Source organism: Lytechinus pictus, chromosome 1, assembly GCF_037042905.1.
Source record: "Lytechinus pictus isolate F3 Inbred chromosome 1, Lp3.0, whole genome shotgun sequence".
Classification (NCBI taxonomy): domain Eukaryota; kingdom Metazoa; phylum Echinodermata; class Echinoidea; order Temnopleuroida; family Toxopneustidae; genus Lytechinus; species Lytechinus pictus.
The window spans coordinates 22,413,160-22,421,046 of record NC_087245.1 but is presented as its reverse complement, the minus strand read 5'-3'; the positions used below and the strand labels follow the sequence as shown (position 1 = coordinate 22,421,046).

General features: G+C 34.8%; 1 long non-coding RNA gene across 1 annotated transcript; it reads right to left on the bottom strand.

Moving 5' to 3' along the window:
• Window positions 1-446: 446 nt before the first annotated feature.
• LOC129260099 (uncharacterized) lies at window positions 447-4,831 on the bottom strand. The gene is made up of 5 exons (XR_010293318.1): window positions 4,662-4,831; window positions 3,917-4,091; window positions 3,156-3,273; window positions 2,620-2,734; window positions 447-791 (listed from the first exon to the last, which is right to left on the bottom strand). It is a non-coding gene; the product is annotated as an uncharacterized LOC129260099 (long non-coding RNA).
• Window positions 4,832-7,887: the final 3,056 nt, after the last annotated feature.

The window sequence follows — 7,887 nt, the reverse complement described above, 5'->3', positions numbered from 1 at the left end:
GTGGTACCAGTTAGAAACACCCTGCAATGTATAGCATAAACAAAAATGAATCATGTGGATATGTACATTCCTGATCTTTCACTCTTCTCGTATAATCACTCCTTCGTTTTCCTTGCGCACACACACATTAGAATATTGGTGCCAACACCCCCCCCCCTCTCAGGCGGTTATTAACTAATTTCAATTAATTATCTTCAATTATCTTTACATTGAATGTCCACTCCTGTTATAACAATGTGCATGGACAAGTGAAATATTTATCCTTGCACATAGGACTGATGAAATGAATCAAGGTAAATTTGTAGCATTGCATTGAAACCTTGTTAATTTCCACATGCACAATATAACAGGATTGGACTGTAAACTTGCTCTGGTAAATCAATCCCTCAGTCTCTTGAAATCTGTACCAAAAAACATCAGAGAATGACAAGTCACAAAAAAACATCTATATGGTATTAAAACTGGGAATTTAATGAAAGAAAATTATGTTACAAACTGTAACATGCTGTGTATAATTCTTGTATTATGTGTCAACAAAGATCATAAACTTACACAGTAAATATGTAGTCAATCCAATTTTTACAAGCTAGCTTGGAGACAAAATTTGAATATAATGCATCTAAGCATTTACCTTCAATATGTACTATTTTTAAAGGAATGATAAAGGAGTCTTTTTCTAATTATTATTTATTGAGATCTTGGGGCCCTCACTGGCTCTGAAGAGGAAATGTGAGACAGGTACCTTCCTTTCCTGTAGTGGCACTTGATCTTTGCTGGTAGATGCGATGTATCTGAAGATTAGAAAAAAAAAACAATGGAATGAAAATAATAAGTACAGTGAATACCATAATACAAAATTTCAGGGGTGTAAAATTATATCTGCACATAAAGAAAATACATGGGATAGTGAAACTTCTCTAAGTTCCATATTTCAATGATTCAATTATAAATGATAGACAGCACATCATCATTTTTATTACAACATGTATAGTTAGTTCACATGGTCTTGGGAATACTTCTGAAATTGACATCGCAGAGATGAAATTGCCTCGACCTTATACCTATACATTTATTTTAATAATAAAGACTTAGACTATGTATGTTTGCATATATATCTCCACTTCCATTCACGAGTGGATACCATGCGCGACCATGGGGTCTCGAAAAGCACCCTAAACACATATTTCCCATATTCTGAAAATGCACCCTAACAAGTATTGGCGTGTGAAACCCTACCCTTAACAAGTATTGGAAACAAAACGATACTCTTGGCAAATTTTCCCTGAAATGAACCCCTAAACAAGTATAGGAATGTTTTATTGTTACGGGTCCTTCGCTCGTCATCTTTACCTTATTTGGTTTAGTACGACCCCACCTTCTACACCTCGCGTAAATCTGACTCTAAACACGAAGTGTTGGGGCAAAAAGGACATCCTTTATAAAACATTTTAATTTTGTTTTATCATCCCCGCGAATTCGACCCTAAACACGTAATTTTCCTAGCGAAATAGATACCCTTTTTTCATTATTTTTGTGTTTTTGACACCCTTATCACATTACGTACGTAACGTGCCCTATCGTGAAAAAGACATCCTTTTTACATGTTTTTTTGGTCGCGCATGGTATCTACTCGTCAATGTAAGTGGCCCCCCCAGGACTTCGTCATGAATATTCATTAGGTGGGCTGATGTCACATCTCCACTTTCCTTTTTTTATGTTACTAGATGAAATCATAAATGTTTGATTTTTTCATACATGTGTAAATGATGCGTCTCCATTGTAATGAAATAAGTTGCGTCAATAACTAATGCACCTAATCAGTTGTCAATCCAATTGTCAATAGTTCTTGGTTAAAAATATCTTAATAAACCTAATCTCATATAATAAAATACAAAAGGGCAATTGGGATATGACATCATCAGCCAACCTAATGAATATTCATAAAGACATGCCTAGAACTATTTCACCGGAATAATGCAAATCTTTAAATTTCAAAACCTTAATTAGTTATCCAATTTTGATCAAGTTTTCAGCATTTTCCTCTGTGAATTTTACTCTATTTATTGAGATATGTTTCCAGCCTTGACCATCCCTTTAATTCTACTTCTACGGTACCCCCACACATACTAGTATTAAAGTCAGAGGTAAAAAACAACGAGAACCAATTTAATTTCAAAGATAGAAAAATACCTCAGCCTCCAGATTTAAGAAAAATTCAGGAAATTTTATTTTAGTTCAGACTAATTGTGCACGTTTCATTTCGGAGGTCAATCTGAAATTATACTTCCAGTTCCAAATTCACGCCATTTGGTTATGCAAAAGCATGAATTAAAATTGATGGGCATGGGCCCATGTCACTGGCTAGCCTAGAGGACTCCATGAAGATAATTTTATCATTTTTACATTGTATTTTCATCACGGAGCCTAGACAAGCCTCCTATAAGGTTGCTCATACAACTGTGTAAACAAAGATAGATTTCCCTCGGAAATCCACCTTTCCCCATAATGATTTTTGGGCAAACATTTAATTTTTACATTTTGTAAGCCTTGATACTCTAAATGTGTACAAAGGCTTTAAAAAAATTAATTGTAAAATGTACAAATTGGAAATTTTCTTACAAAAAGGATCACTTGCTTGCAGAACTTGTCCTCACTGCCTCTGAAGAGTTCATGTGCGACAGGTACATTCCTTTCCTGTACTGGCACACATTCTTTGCTGGTAGATGCGATGTATCTGAATAATTTTTTTTCATAAACAATGGAGAGAAAAATAATCAGTACAGTGAACAACAGCGAATAGCAAATACCTCTATATTACAGTGAATAGCAATACATGTCTACACCTAAGGCGGGCAAGGGTTACTACAGAGTGTTGTAAAATTCCATTTGCACATGAAGAAAAATACATGGGATTGTGAATCAATTTTTACATTGTATTTTCATCACGGAGCCTAGACAAGCCTCCTATAAGGTTGCTCGTACAACTGTGTATAAAACAAAGATAGATTTGATTTTTCCTCGGAAATCCACCTTCCCCATAATGATTTTTGGGCAAACATTTAATTTTTACATTTTGTAAGCCTTGATACTCTAAATGTGTACAAAGGCTTTAAAAAAAATTAATTGTGAAATGTACAAATTGGAAATTTTCTTACAAAAAGGATCACTTGCTTGCAGATCTTGTTGTCCTCACTGCCTCTGAAGAGTTCATGTGCGACAGGTACATTCCTTTCCTGTACTGGCACACATTCTTTGCTGGTAGATGCGATGTATCTGAAGATTTTTTTTTTAAACAATGGAGAGAAAAATAATCAGTACAGTGAACAGTGAATAACAAATACGTCTATATTACAGTGAATAGCAATACATGTCTACACCTAAGGCGGGCAAGGGTTACTACAGAGTGTTGTAAAATTCCATTTGCACATTAAGAAAAATACATGGGATTGTGAATCGATGATTCAACTATAATGATAAACAGCACATCATCATATTTATTTAAAAAATGAGTAAGTTCACTTGGTCTTGGGGTAACTTCTGAAATCGATGTCGCAGAGATCAGTCCTTCATGTTTATAATTCCATGGAGCTCAATAAATGGCTCTCCTTATCACTGTTTTTGAGGAGCTCAAGCTTTCCTAGACACACTCAATTTTATAAAATGCTCAATTGTTGTAGATTGTTATTAAAATTGTAAATGCAACAGCTGTGTAGCTATTAATTAATCTGTGGTGAAACTAGGCTTGGGTCATGTACAAAAATATCGCGCTCCTCAAAAAAAAATTATTAGGCCTAAAAAAAGTGCTAGAATTTCATATTTTACATCTTTAAAACCATGAAATCACCATCTCTTTTCCATAATTCTCATAATAGAAGATACACAAAGACCCCAAAAGAAAACTTGACATCTGAATTACCTAACTTACAGCCTCCTCGCATGGAGGGCAGCAACGAAGTATTCGGATCTCCACTCCTGGCGGTTCTGAGCTGGGCCTTCTTCTGGAAACTACCGGTACCCCAGGTCATGTTCACTGACTTCATCTCCTCCTCGAGGCTCAGTATGACTCCAGGTGGTTTGGGTCTCCCTCTCTCCTGAAATACACACAGTCAAAAAGTGATAAACAGCTATTCATGAAAAAATCTGACTCTTACTCTTAGAATGGTGGAAAAAATAATGAATTTCGATTTTCGGCATTTCATGTGATTCTCATCAAAATCCTCAAATCGTGTGTAAAGTTATTGGTGCGCAGACACAAGGCACTGGCCACTATCATAATGTTAAATCTGAAATTGAAAATCATAACTGGCTGAGTCTCAGATTTTTTCCAAGAAAATCAGTTTCACATTCGATCACATATCTCTCTGATCTCTCATTTTCTAAATAGATTTATTTTGCATACTTACTTATAACAATATATGGAACAATATCAACTGAAAGATTTTGTGAAATGAAAAGAAATTAATGTTAAATCTTAACACAAATCGTAAGGTCAATATGATGTATGTGCGCAGACTTGCACCGGCATGGCAGCCACACATCCACGCCCGGCAGGCAGCGCTGAGCCTGAGGGGCAGTAACGTTACAGCTAGCACCGCAGCTAGCTGCGAGCCGCGCCATTTAACAAACTACGAAAAGACAATCATAGAAAATGGTTAACTTACCTGTAGAGCCTACTGCGAATGTCTTAGCTTTCAAGTCATTGTCCAAATCTGGTCCGTGTGATTTCAGTGGTTGAATTATTATTAAAACGGCCTTCTTTATCCTTCTTTATCGCACTCGATAAAAGTGCAGCGCAAATTAACGGCGCGGCGAAGATGGCTCTTTCAAATTCAAATTAGATTGGCGGTTTGCGTTTGGCGGCTGGTTAATTTGCATAATTATACGGACGATAGCGATCAGTGGCACTCAGTGCGCATGCGCAGGCCCGCCCGCGCCCGTTGATTGAAGGAAGATCTGCTGAGTCAGGAATAATGAAAGGGGGGGGGGGGGTCTAAAGCAAGAAAGAAGTTTTAAAATAGATATACGAACTTCTTAACATAAAAAAATTCTTCTTGTTTGGTTTTGGTTGGCAACCAGTCAAGAAATGACGATTTTTGCCTCTGCTTTTGGAGCTTTTTTTTTCTTTGAAAGTTTAAGAATGAATTAGCTTAATATTTGTTCTTTATTTCTAGTTTATTTATTTTCTTTTTCTTTGAAAGATAAAGATAGCCTTGCTTAACATGGTAAGATTGTAAACTAGCAATAAATATGCGTGTTATAAATATTAAAAAAAATAGCTATTCTATTCACCTTCAAAAATATTTTTTAAGTGAGTTAAAAAAAAGAAAAATACACTAATTTTTATATGATTTGTAAAAATAGTGTGAAATAGTCCTCTTTAACTTAAATTAGAAAAAAGGGATTAAATAGGAAGAAATATTTTTTCTCGCAACAAATATCTAGGATAACAATTTTTTTAATGTAAACTAGAAAATTCCACTGAGAATAACATGTTTCGATTTAAGTTATATGGTAATATCGAACCACATACTTTAATGAAACTTTTCAAGGTGGAAATATTAAAATTAACATAAAGAATAATTACGTTAGTTATAATGTAGAAATTTTTTTCCTCTTATCCTCAATCGAGCTGTTTTAATCACAACAACGTATATATATATATATATATATATATATATATATATAGGATGGATAAATGCATGGCATTTATTGTGGTAAAAGGCTGAATTTCATGAATTTGTACAGAGCAAAATTTCAGTAAACAAATAAGCAACAAAAATATAACAAAGTATACTAATGTATAATATTGGAAAGGGGATACAAAAAGAAAAGTATACAGGGGGGGGGGGGGAGTAATGTCAAAAGCAGGAACGGGCAAAGGTTGGGAGTAGGCTAAATGTATATACCTTTAACATAATGAACATTTTCACATAAATATATATTTAACCAATGTTGAATAAATAACAATACATGTAGATTAAAGAGTGGATTGTATGAAATAATACTTGCTTTTTTAAGAAAAGTAACGCTGTGTTGATGGTAACAATAATAATAGTTATAGGAAACACATTCATGAATGATAATCATAAAGAATTATCTCAAAAGGAATTAAAAACAAAGATAAGAGGACTTTGAAGTAATATGATCTGTACAAAAAATATCAATATTTATGTAAAGTGGGTTACAGCTATATTGAGCCAGTGACTTGTCGGATAAGAAATTTGAATGATTACTGCAGATATCAACAATTACAAAAATATTTCAAAAGTCAGTTACAGTTTAAGAGAAGCGACAAATAAAACAACAAAGGTATGAAAACATAGTTCTTATATAATATATATGCATATATATATATATATATATATATATAAACTCTGTTGGAAATAAGTACAATGCATTACCACTATGCCTCTTATATACATATATATATATATTTATGTATATATTATATATGTATATACGGGTTCTTACTAGAATCAACTGGTAAGTCCTATTGGTTCTAACTGGTATCATTTGGTTTGATATTCCAGTATGGTTAATGGGTTTCAAGTGGGTTATGGGTGGCCTATGGGTTCCAACTGGTATAATCTGTTCCAGTTTGGTTTATGGGTTTTAACTGAAATCAGCTGGTAGATATATACTGGTAATGCCTATTGGTTCTAACTGGTATCAATTGGTTTGATATTCCAGTATGGTAAATGGGTTTCAAGTGGGTTATGGGAGGTCTATGGGTTCCAACTGGTAAAATATGTCCCAGTTTGGTTTATGGGTTTTAACTGGAATCAACTGGTAGTATACCAGTAATGTATGTTGATTTTAACTGGTATCAATTGGTTTGTTATTCCAGTATGGTTAATGGGTTTCAAGTGGGTTATGGGAGGTCTATGGGTTCCAACTGGTAAAATATGTTCCAGTTTGGTTTATGGGTTTTAACTGGAATCAACTGGTAGTATACCAGTAATGTATGCTGGTTTAACTGGTATCAATTGGTTAGAAATTCCAGTATGGTTAATGGGTTTCAAGTGGGTTATGGGAGGTCTATGGGTTCCAACTGGTATAATCTGCTCCAGTATGGTTTATGGCTTTTAACTGGAATCAGCTGGTAGATATGCCAGTAATACCTATATTGGTTCTAACTGGTATCCATTGGTTTGATATTCCAGTATGGTAAATGGGTTTCAAGTGGGTTATGGGAGGTCTATGGGTTCCAACTGGTAAAATATGTCCCAGTTTGGTTTATGGGTTTTAACTGGAATCAACTGGTAGGTATACCAGTAATGCATGTTGGTTCTAACTGGTATCAATTGGTTTAATGATATACCAGTATGGTTTATGGGTTTAAGGTGGCATTAACTGGTATATACACCCATTGGGATTCTATGGGTTTCAACTGGCATCAAATGGTCCAGTTTGGCTAATGGGTTTTAAACTGGAATCTATTGGTAGATAAACCAGAAAGGCCTATTGGTTTTAACTGGTATTAACTGGTGTACTAATTTATACCAGTATAGTTAATTGGTTTCAACTGGAATAAACTTGTATGTTTTCAGCATGTCCAGTTGGGACAATGGGTTTCAACTGGAATATACTGGTATGGTGGGAGTTTACCAGTTGTGCCAATTGGTTTCAACTGGTACCAGTTGACTCCAGTTGAAACCAGTTAAAATTTCAACTGGTTTCAACTGGTTTTTTTACCTGGGTTTGAACATTTCCCTTGCCCTTCTCTCTGGGGGACGTCTCTGTTTAACCTCAGATCAGATAGAATCAAAATCAAATTGTCCAAAGTACCCGGCAAGTTTTTCGATGCATTCAGCACGATAACTCTCCCATCCCAGTGGGAGTCTACTTCAAGAAATTATACCCAAGAGGTGTTTTGGGAGAGAAAAT